The sequence below is a fragment of the Nelumbo lutea genome, chromosome 8 (assembly GCF_056320005.1).
Source record: "Nelumbo lutea isolate HS-2025 chromosome 8, American lotus-T2T, whole genome shotgun sequence".
Lineage (NCBI taxonomy): Eukaryota > Viridiplantae > Streptophyta > Magnoliopsida > Proteales > Nelumbonaceae > Nelumbo > Nelumbo lutea.
In genome coordinates this window covers 58,545,627-58,567,561 of record NC_142691.1, presented here as the reverse complement: position 1 = coordinate 58,567,561, position 21,935 = coordinate 58,545,627, and the positions used below count along the sequence as shown (strand labels likewise).

General features: G+C 38.1%; 1 long non-coding RNA gene across 1 annotated transcript; it reads right to left on the bottom strand.

Moving 5' to 3' along the window:
- Positions 1-1,664: 1,664 nt before the first annotated feature.
- Positions 1,665-3,106, bottom strand: LOC148844401 (uncharacterized). The gene is made up of 3 exons (XR_016102843.1): positions 3,005-3,106; positions 2,835-2,910; positions 1,665-1,931 (listed from the first exon to the last, which is right to left on the bottom strand). It is a non-coding gene; the product is annotated as an uncharacterized LOC148844401 (long non-coding RNA).
- Positions 3,107-21,935: the final 18,829 nt, after the last annotated feature.

Below are 21,935 nucleotides of genomic sequence, written 5' to 3'. Positions count from 1 at the left end.
AATAAAGTGGTCTCCACCACTTTATATAAAAGAGAATAGAAATTGGTGGGTTTTTGGTTTGAGAGTGTGGAAGGAAGCAAGATGAGGTGGTCAACTGGTCATCATTTTATGGCTTTGTTGTAAATGGGGGCAGGTAATTTGTTTAGCATGAGAGTTGACCAATTCACTCGTGCTTCGGCATTAGTGAATCTCGTGGATAACTTTGAGATCGGATCTACTCCTCACACAGGGCGTCTCACACCGACCTCAGGCGCATTCCACCATGCATGGGGTATTTATATGTTATTATTCGCGGGAGATATTCTCAGTGCATGTGAGGCCGGTGTGAGGACATCATTCCCCTTCAATAATGACACTTTCATGGATAAAAGAGCGTTGTTTAATTTTACTTAGAAAAAAAATAAAAAAGCATTTGTTTCGACAAGTGCATTTCTTCAGGGTGCTGTTTGGCAAGTCTTTTTTGGGTTCGTCTTTAGAGATAAAGACTGTTTGGCATATGGCTAAGTTTATCAGGCTTTTAAAAATGCATTTGGAAGTTATTTATCACAGGGAAAGACCAAAGAACTTCATTTGAAGCCTTCCAAAATTTGACATATTTGGTCTTTTCGGGCCTTTATGTGCATGTATATTCTTGTTTTATCAACTTTTGGTTAATAAAAACAAAAATTTTCGGTCTTTTGTGCTTGTTGAAACTCAACAGACTACCTAGAATGACTTGTCAAATTCCACTTAGGTAAATGACTTTATGAAAAACGAAATAAGCCTATATCTATACTACTTTAATAGCATTCATTGAATCTTATTCTTGACTAGAATATCCCTATTTTTGAATTTGGTATCTCCAATTTTGAGGGCATAACATGTAATTTGAACTATTACATTTCTCATCATTCAATTTACTCTCATTAAGTCTCATATTTAGGGTATTAACTCCCATTCATCAACTCTTATATTACTTGACCATATTAAAAAAACTAAGTGTGACAAAGAATAATTGTTTTTATTGGTGATAAATTAAATTTAAAATCAACCCAAAACTGAGTTGTTTTATTATTTGATAACAAGTCAACGATTCAACATTTCAGGTTAAATGTGTAAACCCTTGATGTCATAATTAAATAATAATAAAAATTAAAAAAGATGAAAACAAACAAAATATAAAAAATACAAAAAATGTAGAAGACATTTGGACACATTTTTAATATTGTATATTTATCATATTAAACAAAAATAAGTGTGATAAATAAGAATAGAATTATAAAAAATTTTAGAAACATATTATTTAATATCATAATTATCAGCATCATTAAAAATTGTCACACGTGTACACTATTTACTAGTAAAAGAAAACTGAGGCACCTGCTAGAGAATTGATGCAAAATTTAAAATATCAAGGTTTTTAAAACCGAACCGATCAAGGGTCTGGTTCTTGGGTCAAACAGTTTGACCGTTTGAACCGAATGGACTGCCCACTAAAACCGTTGAATGGTTTGAATGGTTTGACCGGATGGGTCAGCGATTTATTAACCAAATCAACAGTTTTTGACGATATAATAGTTTTGACCAATCACCTAACCGGTTCCCGGGTTTTTAGGTCTGACCGTCCGATTCGATCCGGTTTTGAAAACCATGCAAAATATCCACTGCTAATTAATGATTGCAAATGAGACAAAAACAAGTTTTGTATAGGACTTATAAGGTAAGAGTGTAAATGATAGTTTGTAACAGATTCATATTTATACCACAAACAAACAGTGTCATTCTAATTGATGGGCCACCACTTGGCCGATGGGGAATTATCTTAACCAGGAATTAAAACTGGTACAGCCACGTAGCGACATTTGGTTCAGAACGGACGGAATCCTCCCGGCGAGACGACGAAGGCCACACCTCAGCTCTCCTTCCAGTCTTGCGAATGGCTTTTATCACCCCTGAAAATTGTAAATGAAAACCCATTCAACCGCTGCTTCAGAATAAGCTTTTCAACCCAGAAATTTGATTGCAAAAATCCCAGCGCAATTTGTAAATCAATGGTTTCAATTGCACTGTTTGTTTTGGATGAAGTTGAAAATTATGCATGTCTAACTTGAACCTAATTTTTTTCTAGTACATTAGCTTCTGGCTTTCCAGAGTGGGTCTCATATGCATAGCCTATAAGTTATATTTGGCGACAAATAAAAAAAATCCAGAAAACCCAAATAGGCTGCCAACCAGTCATTTGAAGGGGTGTCCCCTTGAGCTTGTTTAAAAGGTCTATTTGGAGCGCTGCTGCTACGCACGAGACATGACAACTGCACATTGGGAATTTTCCTTGTCATTCATGGGGAGATGTTCCCTATACATGGTGGTGGTACTCTGTGGGTATGGATATATGTGGAAACAACTTGTGGGTAGTAGATCCCGAGTCACTTTAAAGCAATGCAACCAGCTTAGCTGAATCTTCCGTTCATCCTCCCAAATGGGCCCTTTCAACAGGTATCCCAAGGGAGTTCAGATCTGTTCTTCACACTGATCGACCTCACAACATGTTCCAGCTGTACATCGAGAACATCTCCTATACTTTATATGTTATTATTCATGGGAGATGTTCTTAATACACAATGGTATGTGGCTGTGAGATCGGTGTAAAGAGTTGTGCGAGGAGCAGATCCCAATTCATTCCAAGGGCTCACAATCATCTTTGGGTTCGATGTTCTCAATTTCAATCCGAGCTCTTTGAAAAATAAAACAAACGGCCCATTTGGGAAGGCTTCAGTATATATATTTTTTTCAGCTTTCTGATTTTTTCACCAAACATAGTGCTAAATATCTATCAGCTGGTCATGTAGAAAAACCTTTGATCTTCCACAAGGCCTTGCGGACGGCCTTTTCACAAGCTTTGCAATGGAGACGTACCTTCAGCACGATCATCTGAAGAACATAGCACAAACCAAAACCAAACATTATTGGCTAAAGCTAGCAAATTGCCAACTACAAATTAAAACAGAAGAGAAAAATTAGTAACCTCCATTGGAAGAAAATAAGAGAAAAAGATGCAAGTATCGTGAAAGTGAAATGGGTTTTATAAGATCGACAAAAATCAATTTAATTTGCATAAAGTAGCGCAGATGACTAGATGATAGCGTGAAGAAGGCAAAAGTGCATGAAATGAAATGATACAAACCAATTTATGTCATAAAGTAGTGCAAATAAGCGTGAAGAAAGTTAAAGTGCATGAAATGATGTACAATAACAGAAATAATGTATTTTTACAGAGCTTGATACTTTGACAAATGATAACCAAAGATGGGTAACTATCGATGTTCAGCAGAAAATAAATAACCATGCATCATTAAAATTAATAATTAAGGTTCAAAATTTTAATATGATATTAGGCATATTGTATTCTATCCTATCATTAGTTTTTCGAAATTGTAAATAGAGGGTGTTTTAGAATTTTGGCATTTTCAGGGAGTAGGCAAGCCTAAAACGACCCCCTGAAACATTTTTAAGAAAAATTAGAATAAAAAAAGTTATAAAGTATCGAAACACCCAATACATCTGTTTATCCATACTTTAAACCATGGGAATAATATAAAACTAGCATTGCTCCAGTTTTATACTATTGCAAGGTTTCTTTCCTCTTTTTATTTTTTTTTTCTTTTGAAAAAATACTGCAAGATTTCTGAAATGATCAAAATTTAGCATTTCTTTGTGTAAAATTTGGATGTTCTTTCGGCTTTTGACAAGTAAATTCTTCTTGCATTTGCTCTTTTTTCTTAGTGCATCTATGTGTGCTATTAGTTGGTTCTTGGATCTCTGTTTTTCTTTTCCTCTCTTGATTGCAATGTTTAGCTTTTTATAAAAGTTTATCAAAAGAATCTAATCGTAAAGGTTTAAACCAGTGAAACTCAAGGAAGAGTTCGGTCTTTCAAATCCTATAGAGCAGATATGATCCTTAGAGTATATGCCTTTTCTGCAATGTCAGATGCGAGATCAACCCTTGGAACTAAGATTAGTGGGTAGGTGCCTAATGATCACACAAGCTATTTTTAATGCAAAGATTACGCTTGAAAGAAAAGACCCAATTTCTGACCCTTGGAATTAAGATTATGCTTTAGAACTAGTTTATGGTAGCTTTCATCGAAAAAATTGGAAGGGCACAATCACTCAAATCTCTCAGCTATGTCTGTGGAAAAAGGATTTGACTTTAGAGGGGGAAATTAAAAGTGACAAAAAAAAAATGATAGTTGGTTTTGATTTTAGCCAATGATTCATAAATAATATTAGATGATATCAATTCACATGTCACTTAATGGCTGGTTAATGATACAGACATATTTTTAAAGTTTAGATATTGAATTATCGCATTTTAAAGTTTGGGGACCAAAGTAACACTAGGCCTAAAGTATAATAAGGGCAAATTACTTAAACTATATCCTATTGTTTTAGTATTGTCTTAAATGCCGTTTCTAACAATAGTCGTCATTAAACCATAATGGAAACACAAGAAAAGTCGTTTTTACCCTTGTGTTAAGAAAGGGCGCCAAATAGTATATTACTATTTTGACCCTATATTTAATAGGCGTGGAGTGGAGAACATCATTGCTTGCAATGACAACTGCTGCAACTTCCGTCCGGTGGTGCGACGGTGAGTCATCATCGTTGTCTCTCCAAATTAGAATTTAGAAATCCTGTCGTCAGTATTGCCAATCTTGAATGGTCTGTTCACACGGCCTTATCTCCGTCGGGATTTGGATTGTTCAAATAGAAGGCGTCGCTGCCTTCTTCTCCGGTGTTTTGGCTACTGTCCTATGGCAAATACTATGCTCCACCATGGTTTGACAAGGGACGAGTACTACATCGCAGTTGACATCATACAATCGATCCTGGGACATGGTTCAAACAAAAGGCATCATTACCCTCTTCTATGGCATTTTGGCTACTGTTTGCGGCAAACACTATATACTCCACGATTTGATGAGGGATGGGTACTGTATCCCAGCTAGAATCATACGATCAATCTTGGGACACAGTCTGATGTGGGACAAGTAGGAATGAGTGAGGAAGGGATAACTAGAGAGAGAAATGATAGAGAGGAGAAGAAAGTGAGATACGCATTTAAATCCGCTACTACAAATTGCAAAGGTAGTGATGAAATAGGGGGAACGGAAAGAGAGAGGACGAAGGGGAGAGAAGAACAGAATCGAGAGGGAAGGATAAGAGATAATGGTAGGGAGAAAAACATAAGAAAAATGAACAAAGAAATGCTTGTCGATGGTGATGACGGAGAAGACTAAGAGGAAGGAGAGAGAGAGAGAGAGAGAGAGAGGAGGATGATGGAAGGTTAATCGCCACCACTGATTTGAGTAGAGAAGATGGTGATCTTCACTTAAAAGAAAATCAAAGATGGATAGACCCTTGCTAACAACAACATTTAGAAATAGTCTATATTGCATCTGGTTTGTTAGACAATTTATGCCATTAGCTCCAATCAGAGTTATGTACATGAACATTTATTTGTAAATGAATAAAGTATATTATTATTTCATGTTTATATTGATGTGTTTTCTGTGTATTATCTCTTAAATTAGACATTTATGAGATTCGTGTTAATTTAGAATGTTCTCAGTTATTGGATGGATTTGGGGAGTTTATCTTGACAATGTTAACAATGGTGTACTGCCAAATAGTTGGAGCAGCTTGTCCTACCTACTAGGGTTACATCTAAAGTATAGGCAGTGGGTGTTTTGAAGAAACACTGAGTCAAACCAATTTCTAGTTATGCTCTGGGCCTTAGAAATAGATAAACAAAACTGGAAAGCTACACTTTACCTTAGACTTGATTATGATACTGGGCTAGGTGTTTGACTGAGCTGTTTTTGATATGCCAACTAATGAGATCCATCAAGGGTCAAATATCTGGGCATGTTGAGTCATTTTGGGAAATCACTTGAGTGGGTGATTATAGTGATAGGATTGGCCCATTTGTCGGACAAAGTAAATATTAGGGTTTGCACTCTCTTTGATGGAAACCTAAATTGCCAATAATGGATTTCACTTGTGTTTGAAATTTGGTTTTGCAAAATATACTTATGTACTATATTATTATTTTATAAAAAAAGTTTGCAAAATGTTTTAATCCAAGATCAATCTGAGAAGAGAGTGTGTCATTGCACCTTACAACCGGGGGAGAGGCCATTCCCTGTCGGATAGTATTATGATCATTATGGTTTAAGAGTTTAAGTGTAAGAGACCATTATAGGGACGATTACCTAATGAGCTTTATCCCACATAAATTCATTATTCTTAGGTCTTTATAGGGTGGTTGAATCCAATGATTATTTAGGTGTAAATGTTGGGCTTAGACTGAACCCATGTTAATTTGCTCAGGGGTTCACTGCCCTAAGTAGTGAATTTGGCCCAATCTCTTTCAAAGGTGGGACCGAACCCTCATGGACTTATGTGAGACATTTTTGGAATCCCACACCATACAATATTAGGTCCAAAGTGGCTATGCAACACTTAGGAACGTGAGCCTTTAAGAGAAATGGGCCTAAGGCTCATTAGTAATATGATTAATTAAGCTATCACATTACAAATTGGGTTTGGATTTGGGTATAAAACATCTATGCTTTCAAGAGGATAATGTTTATGAAGAAGATAGGTTTTGATCCAAATTAGATTTGGATCACCTCCTAATTAGATTGGGAGTCTTGCTCCATAAAGAGATAAAGAGAGAAGAGAGTGAACCAATCTTGTATGCTTCACATTTTTGCTTTCTCTTCTTCTCGCTTATCTCTCAAGAAACCCATCATGACCTAGCCTTTTCAAGTACTAATTTCTATTAGTTTTTGCAAAAACATGGAAGAAATTTAGGCTCACTCATCTCATTCGATCTAAGTCAGTTGGATAGCAGATTTATTGAAATTAGAGTTGTTGAATTGGTTTCTCTTGTACACTGCGACATCTTTAGTTGGAGGTTGATTTTGGGATTGGTATTGAGCATGAACTTTCACCTTGGGAGCTGCGATTTGTGGTCTCCATATCAGGTATAATCTCCTTTCAATTTGGTTTCAAATCTGGTATGGTTTAGTGCAAGATCAATAAAAAAAAATTAGTTTTCAAATTAATTGGGAAATCGGTTCTTGAAAGGGTTAGAATTTTTTTTTTTAAATTTCACCAGCCATTTAACATGGTTCAACCATCCTTATGATTGTTCTAATCCTTCTAACTTGGTTTTGAGGCTTCATGGAGGAATCATCAAGATGATTTGTAGGGAATGCTACACAATTTGCACCCCAAGGGACGTGCAGTAATTGTCAAAGGGTATTTTGGGTATAATTTAGCATTAAATCAAGCATGTGAAGTCATGTGTAAACAGTCTGTGATAGAGATTTTAGGAAGGGAGCTGTGCGGTAATTGTCAAAAACAATAGGGATACTTTAAGACAATACTAAAATAGTAGAAGTATAGTTAGTTAATTTCCTAAACAATAGGGATAGTTTAAGACAATAGGGACTCACTCCATTCATCCAAGATTGTTAAGTGGTGGGTCAAGGAATTCATAACTACGACTCTAAAGTATAACTTCGAGATGGCATTAGGGCATCTTCGAGGGGAGGTGGATTGGTGGTGGGCTTGATATTAAGGATAATAACTCATGAGAGTTCTCAATCCATAATAATGGTCCACGTGCAACTTTGCTTTATTTTCTCTCTCCACCAATCAATTCATGCAAAACAACCGTAGTACACCTTGACTAATCAACACAAGCCTTTGTTACCTTAATGTTTAACAATATCTTAATCATCTTTATTTGTAATTGTAATTTATAAGTGCTGCCAATTGTATATGGTATCATTATTATATAAATACCATATGTTCAAAGCTCTCTATTTGTTTTGTCTTGGTATCAGAGTCTTCTCGGACTCACGTGCACTATGTCATCAACCTCCACAGCCACTTCCACCGCCAACACCAATGGTAGATCCATCTCCACCTTTGTAATCCTGAACTTACCTCCTAAAGTTACTCATTTCTTTCCAATCAAACTTGACAATACAAACTATATTTATATGGCATTCTCAATTAATTATATTATTGAAGTAGGGATGCAAATAGATTGGATCGGATTTGGTATGGGAATATTCGATTTGATCCGTTAAGAAAATCTGACTGATTTGAATTCGATAAAGATCTATTGGATTTTCAAAAGCATGATTTAAATTCGAATTTGAATGTATTATCAGATATCCGATTCGATTAGAATTATATTTATATTATGTAATATAAATAATATATTATATTATTTTTATAATATAATAATATATTAAATATAAAATATAATATATAATATATGATACATAATTATATAAATAATATGTAGAATATACATATTTAACATCTAAATAATATATAGTATATCATATTTCATAATTAATGGATCAGGTTGGGTCACAGTAGATCCGATCAGCCAATATCCGAATTCGATCTGTTAAGTTAATAGATCGACTTTTCCAATCCGATCCGATCAAGAGGGATATTCAAATCTGCCTCTTAACGGATTAGATGTGATCCGACTTATTTGCAGCCCTAACTCCCCCCCCCCCCCCGGCACACACACTCTCTTTTTCTTTTATTGTTAATCCTGATTTTCTACTTTGGGAGCAACAAGATCAATTGTTCCTCATTGGATACCTTCTTCACTCACAAAAAAGTACTTGCCTAGGTTATTAGGCACTCCTCAAAAGCAAACAATTTGGGATGCTTTATGTTCATTGTTTGCTTCTAAATCCCATTAATGGATTATGCAGCTACGGCTTGAATTGTCTCACTTGAAAAGACCAACCAATCTATTGATGATTGCCTTTAGAAAGCAAGACTACTTGCAGATAGTCTTTCCTTAATTGGTTTCTAACTTTGAATTCATTCAAGCAATCATCAAAGGGCTTGGTCTAGACTCTGAAGCACTCGTCACCACATTTTTGGTTCGTTTTGAACCATATACATTTGAAGAGGTTCAAGCCTTGCTTTTAAGCCATGAATTACGCCTTGAGCACTCTAGGACTCTTTTTTGGATCATACCAGACTCAAGCCCATTATGCATCCAATACATGGTGTTCCTCATTCAATAAGAAAGGTGCTCCCACTCCCAAACAAAAACAAGGTGACAACAAGGCCAGTAAGCTCAATCCATATTATGTTGTTAAGTGTCAAATGTGCCCCAAAGTGAACCATACGGCCTACAAATGTAGGGCATGGTTTGACAAGAATTTCAAGCTTGAAACTTTAACTCCATCAGCCTATGTTGCATCTACAGGACCTCATAATAACAACAGTTGGTTTCCTGACTCCGATGCAAGCCATCACATGACACCTATTTATCTACTCTCTCTTCACTCTAATTATTTGGGTTCAGATCAAATCAAGATAAGCAAAGGTGTAGGTTTGCATATTAAACATCCATTTCTACATCTTCTAATTCTCTTATTTTGAAAGATGTGCTTCATGTTCCTCACATCATGAAAAATCTTCTCTCAATCCATAAATTCACTAAGAATAAGAATTGTTTCTTTGAATTTCAGCCTCATGGTTTTCTTGTGAAGGATCACGTGACAAAGAATGTGCTCCTTGAAGGCCCAAGTAAGAATGTAGGTTTCATTGGAGAGTGTATGTCCATTGACAAGTGGCATCAGTGCTTACGACATCCTTCTCCAAGACTCGTTCAACATGTGGTTGATCACAATAAGTTGCCTCTCTCAACTAATAAACGACTATCTTTCTGCCATGTGTGTCCTCTTGGCAAGGCACATAAGCTACCATTCCCATCTAGTTTTCCTTAGTATGGTTCTCCTATAGAACTGTTTTTCACAGACCTTTGGGGACCATCCTTAGTAGCTTCTTCTCATGGATTTAAATGCTTTATTATCTTTGTAGATGCCTATAGTCAATTTTGTTGGATTTATCCTTTGGTTAATAAATCTGATGTATTGGATATTAGAATTGTTTCAATTACTTTAAAATGGCTCAGTTGAATAGTGTTACTGCCAAATTGTAGAAACGAGGCTGACATTATTATCCTAATCTTTGTTGCATCACTCAATGTTACTGGCGGAAGCCTTTTCACGCGGTTGTGTATTTGGCCAATTGTCTTCCCATACTTGTGCTACAAACGAAATCACAATTTGAGGTGTTCTTGTTTACCATACACTAGGCTGCACAACTCCAACAAACTTCAATATTGATCTTAACAGTGCATATTTCTTGGTTAGTGTGACGAACAAAAAGGTTATCATTGCTATCATAGTGCCACTGGACGTACATATATTTCACGACATATTCTTTTTGATGAAGCTTCTTTTCCTAGAATTCCCATTGGTTGTTCATCTCGGCCATGTCCTCAGCCCACACGCATTAGGGTCCACCCCTTATTATTTACCCAGCTAGTTCGTGCAATGACTCCATGTATCATCTCTCTCAAGTGGACCAACATCACTCTCCTAAGCTTCAATCAGCACGTGATCATGGTATTCTTCCTTACATGGGAACTCTTAACCAATCCACGTGAATGATTTTTTTTGGTGGGCCCTCATTGTCCATTCATGGCACGAGTCCATCTTCTCATACATCTCCATTGTTTAATTCTTCTAATGGGTTTTTTATTGAATCTACTTCAATACCATCTAATCTAATTCCAGTAGTGGACCCCATTGAGGAACCAACAACAATTGCTACTTTATCTCCCATTACCGATGTTCCCTCCGTGAGCATACACCTTATGGTGACTAGGAGCAAAAATGACTTATTTAAACTCAAAGTCTATCTTGTTGTTATTGATCACCTATTAAACCACTTGTTTTTCCGAGGCCAACAAGGATGAAAATTGGAGACAAGCCATGGGAGCCAAATTTGGTGCATTACATCGGAACAATACTTGGAAACTTGTACCCTACAAATCCAAGATTAATGTAGTGGGTTGTAAGTGGGTCTTTCTTTTAGTGGCCAAAGAATTTCATCAATGAGAGGGGTGGATTTCAAGAAGACTTTCAACCTAGTAATTAAACCAACTACTATTAGAGTGATTCTTTCACTTACTCTCTCATGTAAGTGGCATATTTGTCAAGTTGACATTCAAAATGCCTTTTTGCATGGTGACTTTCATGAAACCATCTACATGAAGCAGCTACTAGGGTTTATTCATCTTGATTTCCCATATCGTGTTTACAAGTTACAAAATTGTTACATGAGCTAAAGCAAGCCTCATGGGATTGGTACCACAAACTCATGGGCTTTCTTATATAGGATGGCTTTGTTGCATTGAGGTCTGATGTCTTTCTCTTCATTAAACAATAGGATAGCCACATCCTCTTAGTTCTCATTTATGTAGATGACATGCTTGTCACTGGATCTAACCCGGGTCCATCACTTCTCTCATTCACTTCATGACTCTGCTTTTGCGGTTAAGGACTTGGGTGATCTTCGTCACTTTCTTGGTTTAAAAGTCCATCGCAATTGTGATGGCCTTTTTCTTTCCCAACGATGATATACCATGGATCTCTTATGTTGTGCCAAGATGGATGGTGCCAAACCCGCATTCACCCCCATGTCTTCTTCTTGCAAACTTAGTAAGTTCTTTAATTAGTGATCATGTCTCTGATCTCTCATTATTTCATAGTGTTATAGGTACCTTGCAATATCTTACATTCACAATGCCAAACATTGCCTTTGTTGTAAGCAAATTATGTCAATTCTTGCATAATCTTTTCTTAGAATATTAGATGGCAGTAGGGCGGATCTTACGATATCTAAAAGGTATTCTCTCCTTTGGCCTTCACTTTTCTCCATTAGATACATTATGGTTACATGCCATTTTTTATGTAGATTGGACCAGGTGCCCAGATGACGACATTCTCAATGTGGATTTTGCATATTCATGGGATGTGACCTCATCTCTTGGGCATCTTGTAATCAATCTATAATTTCCCATTTTACAACTGAATTAGAATATTAGTGATTAGCCACTTGTGCCTTTGAATTGGTCTGGCTCCACTTTCTTTTTATTGAACTTAGAGTCTCCTTTAGCCTGCCACCTATTCTTTGGTGTGACAACTTGGGTGCCACTTATCTCATTACCAACCCAATGTTCCACGATCGCATCAAGAAAGGACCAGACTTTAATGCTCTTACTAAGCTGCTTTTGCTTACTACTTTCCAAGTTGAAGGTTGTTGCAACTCCCTTCAACTTGCAGGAGGGTATTAAGCATAGCAGCTCATGAGAGTCCTCATTCCATAATAATGGTCTACGCACAACTTTGCTTCATTCTCTCTCTCCATTGATCAACTAATGCAAAGTAGCCGTAACACACCTTGACTCATCATGATAAGCCATAAGCCTCTATTTTCTCAATATGTAACAATATCCTAGGTCATCTTTGTTTGTAATTATAACCCATAAGTATTACTTGGTATTTGTAACTACACAAACAAACCAAATGCTACCTATATAGTATCATTATTATATGAATAACATATGCTTAAAGCTCAAAACCATCGAGCTAGAGTTTTTTGGAGGAAGAAAATGATAAATAATGTCTTCTTCTAAAGGGTGATTTTGGGATTTTGAATGTTTTAAATTGTATGTGGCATTACATGTGTCAATAACTAGTAGAATGCTAAAGCAGGGCCTATAATGGTAGTCATGGGAGTTTAGATAACATAGTGGCATGTTTTGAAGTTTGGGTATTAAAGTGTCAATTTGGAAGGAGTATAAATACAAATATGTAAAGTGGAAAACCTAGCATTTTGTATTATTTTGTATGCATTTGTACTGTACATATTTGTATTTGTACTCCTTACAAAATGAGCCAAAGTAAGATTACTCCAAAGTGTAGGGTACTAAAATGCAATTTCCCCTAATTAAATATTTGACAGAATTACATATAGATATCCTATACTTTGAGGGTAGTGACACATAAGGGCCTCAAGTTTCAACTATAACAACCAAGGCCAAGTGTTTAGTTATTGTAAGCACTAGATGTCATGTGTCTCTTAAAACATTTTAAAATTCCAAAAGTACCCTTTTCTTCAACCTCTTGTCCAATTAGAGCAATGGTGGTTGGTTGAGCTTCTTTTTCTTTAAAAACTTGATGAATATGGTCAACACTAGTTGCTTGTAATGTATCGACAATTCTTATTCAACTTCTCGTCTTTCTAGTCAAAACAACCATGATGTATCTCTTTAACTTCAAGATAATCTTGATAGAGGGTTTGCAACACGGGTAATATTTTAAATTTTGTTAAAAAACCCACTCTTGGCATGATGTTGTTGTATTGGTTTATAAATCTTCTTAGTTGTTCATATATGGATGAAATCACAATGGAGTGATGTTAGAAATAGGTTTACAATCACAGCATAATCCACGGTTTTCAAGTTTAGAAGTATGCATTTTGATTATCATCCGTCAATTAGATTGAATTTGAAAGGGGAGAAGTCAGTCTTGAAAACTTGCAAGGAAAAAACAAAGAAGTTAATCCATTTGGTATCATTTCATAGTCTATTCAACTGTAGGAAAAAAAGAAATTAGAGCATCGACTTGTTGTAAGATAAGGTTGAATGGTATCCAATGATTTGAATTCGAATTCAAAATTGATCCTATTAAGGGTGATCTGATATAATCTGATTAAGTTTCATATATATATATATATATATATATATATATATATATATATATATATTGCTTAAATATACATTATATCTATTACCAAGTTGGTTTGAATGTTGTATTTTCACTAAATTTTCATAGGCTCAAGTTTTGTACAAATAATTTTCAATTCATTTTGTCTATAAAAATATAGTATTAAAGTCATTTTTAATTCATTTATTAATAATATATAATATTTTGATAATTTTTAATCTAATTTATTATCTAATTCAATTTAAATCCGCTTGGCAAGCCTTTTCATCAAAGGATGTCCCTTACATTTGGGTAGGTATTCTAAAGTGCAAAAATGTGATAAAAAGAAGGAGCTTTATGGCTTATTGGAGATGGTTGGTCTGTGGACTTTCTACATGCCTTGTGGATTGCACAAGGGGTCCTTCTTTCTTAGCTATTATCATCATCTTTTGATTTGGGCAGTGGCAAATTATATTGATCTCACCACAAAATGTTGGAGATTGAACCACATCTTTCAACATCTGTCTATTGCAGTAAGAAACTTAGGGGTCGTTGGTCACTGGGATTTTGGTTCCTATTAACCAAGAATCCCTTGTTATTTTTTTTCAAATTTATGTGGGGACTAGGGAAAGTTTGTTTTCCTGCGTAAATAACTTTCCCACCTGAGGGAAAAGTTGCCAACACTTAAATGAGAAAAAAATGCCCCTTCTAATAATAGATTTTTATGGCTAAAATGGTCTGGTCATTGCGCTATTTACTTGGGAAATAAAAGAATATGGGTAAATGCACTTAGTTGGGTAAGTGTTTCCCAGGAAAAACTTACCCAGGTGATTGCATTTACCTGGGTGAGTAACCTTCCGAAGAGCGAATGGGGCCTTAGTGGAACAAGTTGAACTCTTCCACCCAACTGTTCAGGCTTCCGACTGGTTGGTCTAGGTGTTCATACATTTAGGTCAATTCACCACTTCATCATTTACAATACAAACTTTTGGCATCAATTTCATCGTGCGGCTCCACATCGAGTTTCCTACATAGAGACATGAACTAGAAACATTATGCAAGTAGAAACTTGTCCCTCCCTTGACTGAGATATTTGTGTGGAAATCTTTATTTAATATGTTGCCTATAAAGGACAACCTTGAAAAACACTCTTATTTGGTTGATAATACTTGCCCTATTTGTTCGGAACATTCAGAAATAGCTTTACACATTCTTCTTCAATGCTTATTAGTGCAAACAATATGGTTTGGCTCAAGCTTACAATTTTGGCCCAATCAGTGCCATTATAATGACATTGCTGATTATATTTATTTGTGGCGGTCACAAGATAGAGATTCTCACAATGGCGACGACGGTTGGCTCCTTCGAGTTTCCTTCTAATATGCAACATTTGGCTTGCCCAAAATTCACTCATATTCAATAATGTAGTGTTGACCCTACTTAAGTTATCCATCATTTGCACTCCCACTTGAACACTATTCTCTCATCCATGGAAACCTCCTCATTGACTACCTCTCCCCTACTCCAAGTGCCCACTTTGTCTCATGATTGGTTATGACCTCCTCTAGGCTTATTGAAGATCAATGTTGATGCTGCTATAGGGGCAACTTTGGCCTTTGTTGGTCTAATTGTTCGAGATCACTTGGGCAACTTTCTCTTTGCTCAAGCTTGAAAAATTGTAAGTGTGATCCATTATTTGTAGGCGCCTCAACCTTCTTAGAGGGTCTATGTATTGCTCAGGCTTTGCTTCGTTCCCATTGCATTCTTAAAGGTGATGCTCTAACTATTGTCAACCTTCTGTCAAGGGAAGACAGAGACCCACGGGTGAAAACTTCACAAGGTGATAGTCACCTCTAAGGATTTTTTATCACTTATGCCTCTTTGATCGGTTAGATATGTCCATCGAAGCACAAACAACTCCACTCATTGTATTGTTACACATGGTCTGTGCTTGAGTCAATATTGTAGTTGAACTTTTCCTCTTGAGTTTCTCTTGTAAACAATTTATATACCAAGTAAAGTTGAATGGATTTGCCTTCAAGGCTATTAAATCCTCTATAAATCTAGTGAATATGATGGAATTTGAATTCAAATGTAAAGGAATCAAATTTGAATATACATAATGGTGTGCGATCTGGTGCTCCCTACTGGAGGACAGCTTGGACATTTGTCTGACGAGGTCGATTGGTTGGGTTTAAAGAAACTAGTTAGAGTACCTAGGGTGGGCACTCCAATGTTGAAGTTAGCGAAGAGCTTTGAGAGAGATAGAAAGTGAGAGACCAAAAGAGTTCTGAGAGCTAAGTCATGCGTACCTCCTTTGGATGAAGAGGCACCTATATATAGGTGTAGGTGTTGAAGTTAGTGAAGAGCTTTGAGAGAAATAGAAAGCGAGAGACCAAAAGAGTTATGAGAGCTAAGTCATGCGTACCTCCTTTGGATGAAGAGGCACCTATATATAGGTGTAGGTAGTTGTGAGCTTCATGTAACGCGTCCGAGATCACCGTGATGACTTGGCTTACCAAGCCATCTTGTTGGGAGGTGGTTTACACAGATAGCAATAAGGGTTGTTTGGTTATCTGTGAAGTGGGCAGCGCGGAAGTAAGCCTCCTTGGTTGGGATCGTGATCCCGAAGGACTCGAAGACAATAAGTTGAACGAATGAAAATTGGTCACCACGTCATGTGCACCACTACCTCAATCTCGATTATGTCGGTTAGTCTTCAGAGGGAGGTTGCCTCTCTTGTTAGGGTTCGTGGTTAGATCCACTGGGGCGCATATGCCTCCCAAAGCCATCTATAGCTGAGATGTCAAGGTGATGCTAGGCATTTGAAGATGTTCCGAGGTGAATCCAGTTGGCTAGGTGCAGACATGTCGTTACCTACGTGACACTTAAGTGTTATACAACGGTTTGATAGTGCCACATGGTGTAATATCAGTATTGGGCCAAATCGTTCCTCATCAATTGCCCCCACTCCCGAGTTTGAGGTGACAGGCGCGATGAGGGAGTAGTCTAATCCAAGGTGATTTTGGCCCAAGTTCTGACATTGACTATGGTCCGGACGATAGTTCGAGATTGAATCAATTCACTCGGTTTGGTTAAACTAACAAGTCATGTCCCTGGAACTCGCGAATTTCATGCGAACATTAAGTCCAACAGATGTAAAAATGTGCTAAGTTCTTTTTGCTTCGAAATATGAACCATCATGCCCTTCAGGACCATTGGATCCGATTGATCTCAACCATTCATAGCCTGAGTTAGTCATCTATAAATAGGGTCCTTGGGGCTCCATTTCACTTGTCCTTGAGTTTAGGGTTGTTCACAAACAATGCCAAACCAACCAATCTAGCCCAACCTAACCCGATTTAGCTAGTTTTTATTCACCATCTGTCAGTTTTGGGTTGTAAAGATGGGTAAATTGGTAATTTGGTTTGGTTTCGGTTTTCATGTGGTTTTCACACATGAAAACCGAAATCGAATTGAACCAAGTTATCTAACTAGGTTATCTCTATCCTAATTATTTCTGGTTACTTATTTAGTTACTTATTTTTAGCATTAATTTTTTAGTTATTTCTTTCTAGTTACTTATTAACTTAGTAACCTATTCTTTCTTGTCTTTAGGATTGGCATTAATGGCAAGCATTGCAAGGCAAGCAAAATCCCTAGTCCCTACTCCCTACACACCTTTAGAAAGATTGGCTTCTTGCATTTTTGGAAAGATTAAAGGTCCTTAGAGAGTAGGGAACCTTTACACCAAATAGGCAAATAGGATTCCTTTCTTTCCTTGAATAGAGGTTCTCTACCCTCTAAGCATTGCAAGCCATAGTCTTCTTCCAAATTTCATTCTTCTTTGACTCTTTCTTTCCTGGTCCGCCTCCTCATTAATTCACTTGGCTCTCCCATCTTCTCAAATCTCAACTCTCATTCTCCCAACTCTCAAGTTTCAACTTCTCAAGACGTAAGCATCACATTCATAGGTTAGTATTTTTTATTTAACATTTTAAAAATTTAATGCATGTTAAGAGTTTATATATTTTATTTGTGTTTTTTTAAGCTTTAATAAAAGATGGTTATTTATGATATATTTGCAAAAAAAAAAATCTCAGTTTTGTATGAAAATCCTAATCTATTTAAATATATATTTTGATTTGAACTTATATATATATATATATATATATATATATATATATATATATATATATATATATATATATATATTATAAAACTATTAAATATAGATATTTTGGTTTTGCATAAAAGTCGGAATATCTAAAAAATATATTTTTTTGAAAAAAAATCTGTTAAATATAGATATTTCAGTTTTAAATAATAAATATATATTTGAAATATATCAAATATATATTTCTAGAAAATATAGATTCCAATATATTTGTATATATATGGCTGAAAATTGAAATGATGTTCAATAACTTCACTGTGGTGCATTTGTAGGTTTTTTTAGTAGTTAAATCGACCCAAACCGACTAGGTGGGTTTTGCTTAATAGAGGGTTGGTTTCGGTTTACTCTTTAGGTAACCCAACCAGGTCGGGTCGGTTCAAAAAACTAATAAACCGACCCAACCTAAACCGTGAACCGCCAACCTAAGTTTGAAGAGGAGTTAGTGCATTTGAGGTCTTTTCGTCTTTGGTGAGTCGTTCCACCCCCCCCCCCCCAACTTGTTTTTCCTTCTTTTAGATTATGTTTGATATTGAGTTTGGGGTAGAGAGGGATCATGTTGACCAGTTCAAGGAGGGGACCTTAGCTCAAGAACGACGAGGTTTCCATAAAGGGGCCTCATCCTCTTGCCAACCACACAAGACTAAATCTGAGTTCAGTCCCACAGAATTGATCACTGGGGATGCTTACAAGCTCAAAGCTCAGTATAGGATCCTAGATCAGTTCAGTTATTCCCTTCCTTTGGGGTTGTATCCCTGGGAACACTATGAGGACAATGTCACTGTCTTCGAGGAGGCTCTAAATGTAGGTCTCTGGTGCCCTCTTCATCCATTCATCCTGAGGTGCTAAATTACTATAATATCACCTTGGGCTAGCTTCACTTGAACACTATTAGGGCCCTGGTTGGCACCATTTTTTTCTTGGCTTCCCCTAAATGTTTAGACCTTTGCCAACACATGCTAGTTGAAAATGAATCCAATTGAGAAGTATAGTTACTATTTGTCCTACCACTCTGGTTGTAAGCTGCTAGGCAGATTCCCTTCCAAGGTCCATGACTAGAAGAGGAAGTATTTCTTCTTGGATCTCAATGTCGGATGGTCGTTCTCTATGACATGGAGGGAAGGCACCAGGGATGTCGGGGAGGAGATCTTAAGTGAGTGCTTGCAGGTGAGTGAATTCTTTGTTGAGGAGAAGCTGATCCTGTTCTAGTTGAGTCCTTCGGGTAGGTGATGCTAGACTTAGGCATTCTATTTCTTTGATTTTCCAACTCTACATTCTGGTTCACTCAGTTTTCTTGTGCAGGAGACATGTCGGGCGTACCTACATCTGTGTTTTTCCAAGCCATGAAGAGGAAGAAGAGGAAGGTGGCTCCTTAGGTGTCCCCTCACATTGTTGCTCCCAAGCTTACTAGGCAGAGCACTACTAAGGCTGTGTTGGTGGTTGACCTAGTAGAGGAAGATCAGTTAAAAGGGAATGCATCAGGGTTTGGTGTTTTTTGGGCTACCAAGGAGGAGCAACCACCCCACGAGGCAGAGGTGATTGCCACATTAGAGGCGGAGGCTAGGGTCATGGAGAGGCACTCCCTAATGGACTTTTAGACGGATTTGGAGAAGAGCCAGTATACCTTCTTTCCTAAAGAGATTGAGGAGATTCTTGAGTCATGCCCCGTCCAGATTGCTAGAAGAGCCAGCACTACCTCATGGTGGTAAGGGTTTAACTGCCTCCTTTATACTTAGCATGCTTATCATTCCTTACTGATTCCCGATCTTTCTTCTTCTTTCTCAGGAAAACACCATAACACACACCTTGCTAGGGCAAGCCGAGGCGGATATGGAGAAGGCGGAGGCCTTGGAGAATGAGGTAGAAGAGTGTAGAGCTCGCCTTGAACGGGCCATCAAACTTATCACCGACTTGAAAGCTGAGCTTGTACAAGAGTGAGGTAAGAGCAGTAATTTAGCAGCAATGATCAAAAAGTTGTCTAGTGAGCTAGAACAAAAACGTTGCGAGTTGGAAGGAAAAAGAAGCCAAGCTCGTGGAGCAAAGGTCAAAGTTTGCTGAAGACGCTTGTGCTGCTAAGGTCCATGCAGTTCTAGAATTCCAAGCTTCTCCAGAATTTCAAAAGGACAGAGAAGAGTTTGGTATCAGTGCCTTTCACTAAGTATTCAAGCTATGTCGGATGCTCGTGGCCTCAGTATGTCCGCAATTCTACCTAGGGAAGCTGAAGTGCTCGGCATGCACCAATGAGAGGATGACCAAGGTTGACCAGGAGCTCGACTTCGAGGAGGGGTAGGACGACAAAGCTGAAGGCGATGCAGGGGATGGTGTCAGCATTGAGAGAGTGAACTCTAAGGGCAACAATGAGCCCCAAAATGTTTGATCTCATTGCCTCTTTTCTTGGACCTCCCGTACATATGCTATGTATCCTGAGCCTCCAAGCTTGGTTCATATTTTTCCCGACGTGTCGAGTTCCCCTTTGTGCCTTTTTATTTTCCAACTTAGAAAATTGGCTAAGCCAAAACGTTTGCTGAGGTGTCGAGGTGTTTAAGTGATGCCAAGGTGCACACAACATAGGTTAGTCACCTATTGCTGACATGTTGTGAATAGGTCGGCATGAGGTTTCCTTCGAGCTGAGAGGGGTTAGGATTCTTGTTCAGTTTTAGTTGAAGCACATAGCACGGGCCAGCTCGACCAGGTCTCCAAAGTGGGTGGTCAGGTTGCCGAGGTGGCATCAGGGCCTTGCCCCTTTTGGTGTTGAGAGATGTGTAATTCTTTGTCTTTATTGTGAGAGTCTGGGAATGTTGACTAGACAACCTACTACTGCGTTGTGGGGAGGATATGTTTCTGTGGCAAGGAGACCTTTTTTGGGGCGACTTGCTTCTCTTTTTGTGCTTGCTGCTAGCACCTTGATCATCATCTGACCTCCTTCTCTTCCTGCTCAGCTTGTTCTTGGAACTAAGTGCCTCTTCAACTTTGATGTGCTTGCCTACCTCTTTGAAGAAGTCCTCTATGTTGGTCGGAGGGTTCAACTTGACTTTCCAACGCAGGACAAGATGATGGATGCCATTAATTTCTATGTGAGCTGAAAGGCGGAGTTGAGGTTTGGAACTTGCAACATCTCTAGATTGAATCACTTGATGTAGTCTCTTAGTGAGTCATTGCTGCATTGTACCACATTCATCAGGCTTGTGGCAGACTTAGGGCAACACTTATTGGTGGCAAAGTGTGTGATGAAGAGATCTGCGAACTGCTTCCAAGATTAGATTGAGCCTGCAGCCAGCCCGGAATTCCACATCTGGGTTGTACCTCGAAAGGTGGTCGAGAAGGCCATGCATAGACTCGCATATGAGGCCCCATATAGCTGCATCAAGGCTTGAAAGCTTTCAACATGGTCCACCAAGTCACCGGTGCCATCATACGACTCAAGAGTGGGGGCCTTGAAGTCCTTGGGTCTAGGGGCTGCAAGAATCTTGACTGACAACGGAGATGTGTGGGAGACATACAGGGCGGACGATGTGGCAGTCTGATTGACTTGTTCCTTTTTTTTGCTTTTTCCATATCTTTTGGAGCGGAGCATCTTTTCCTAGGGTCACGATGGGTGCGTCTATGACATCTCCTTCGATACCCCTCAGTAGAGCCAGTGTTGGTCAGTCCAACCAAGGAGGTAGCCTGGTTGATTTCTTCACTTGGGACGTAGGTGGATTCCTAGGCTTCCGAGGTGCTAGTCCTCTCCAGGTCAGCAATCTCAGGTGCTCGCATGTTGTTGGTGCTTGGGATGTTGTGGCTTTTGTTCTGATCGTCGGGTTACTGGTTCAAGCTCATTGTCAACACAGGGATCTGACCATGATCTGCTGAAGCTGTTGTGGTGGCTACGACATTTGGAGGGCGGGCATGTAGTGTTGCTATGGCTTTCCAAGTTTTGCATCTGTAGGTCAATGCCGCAGTTGTATTGCACCAACTCCTAAAACTGCTAGTCGTTGACCCCAATAGGAACCATGGATGGCTCGACCTACGGGGAAGTCACAATTGAAATGGGCAATGAAGGGAGGCTCGGCCTTGGCAACATTGTGATGGTGGGTAGTGTTAGGGGGATGGAGATCTGCCCTATC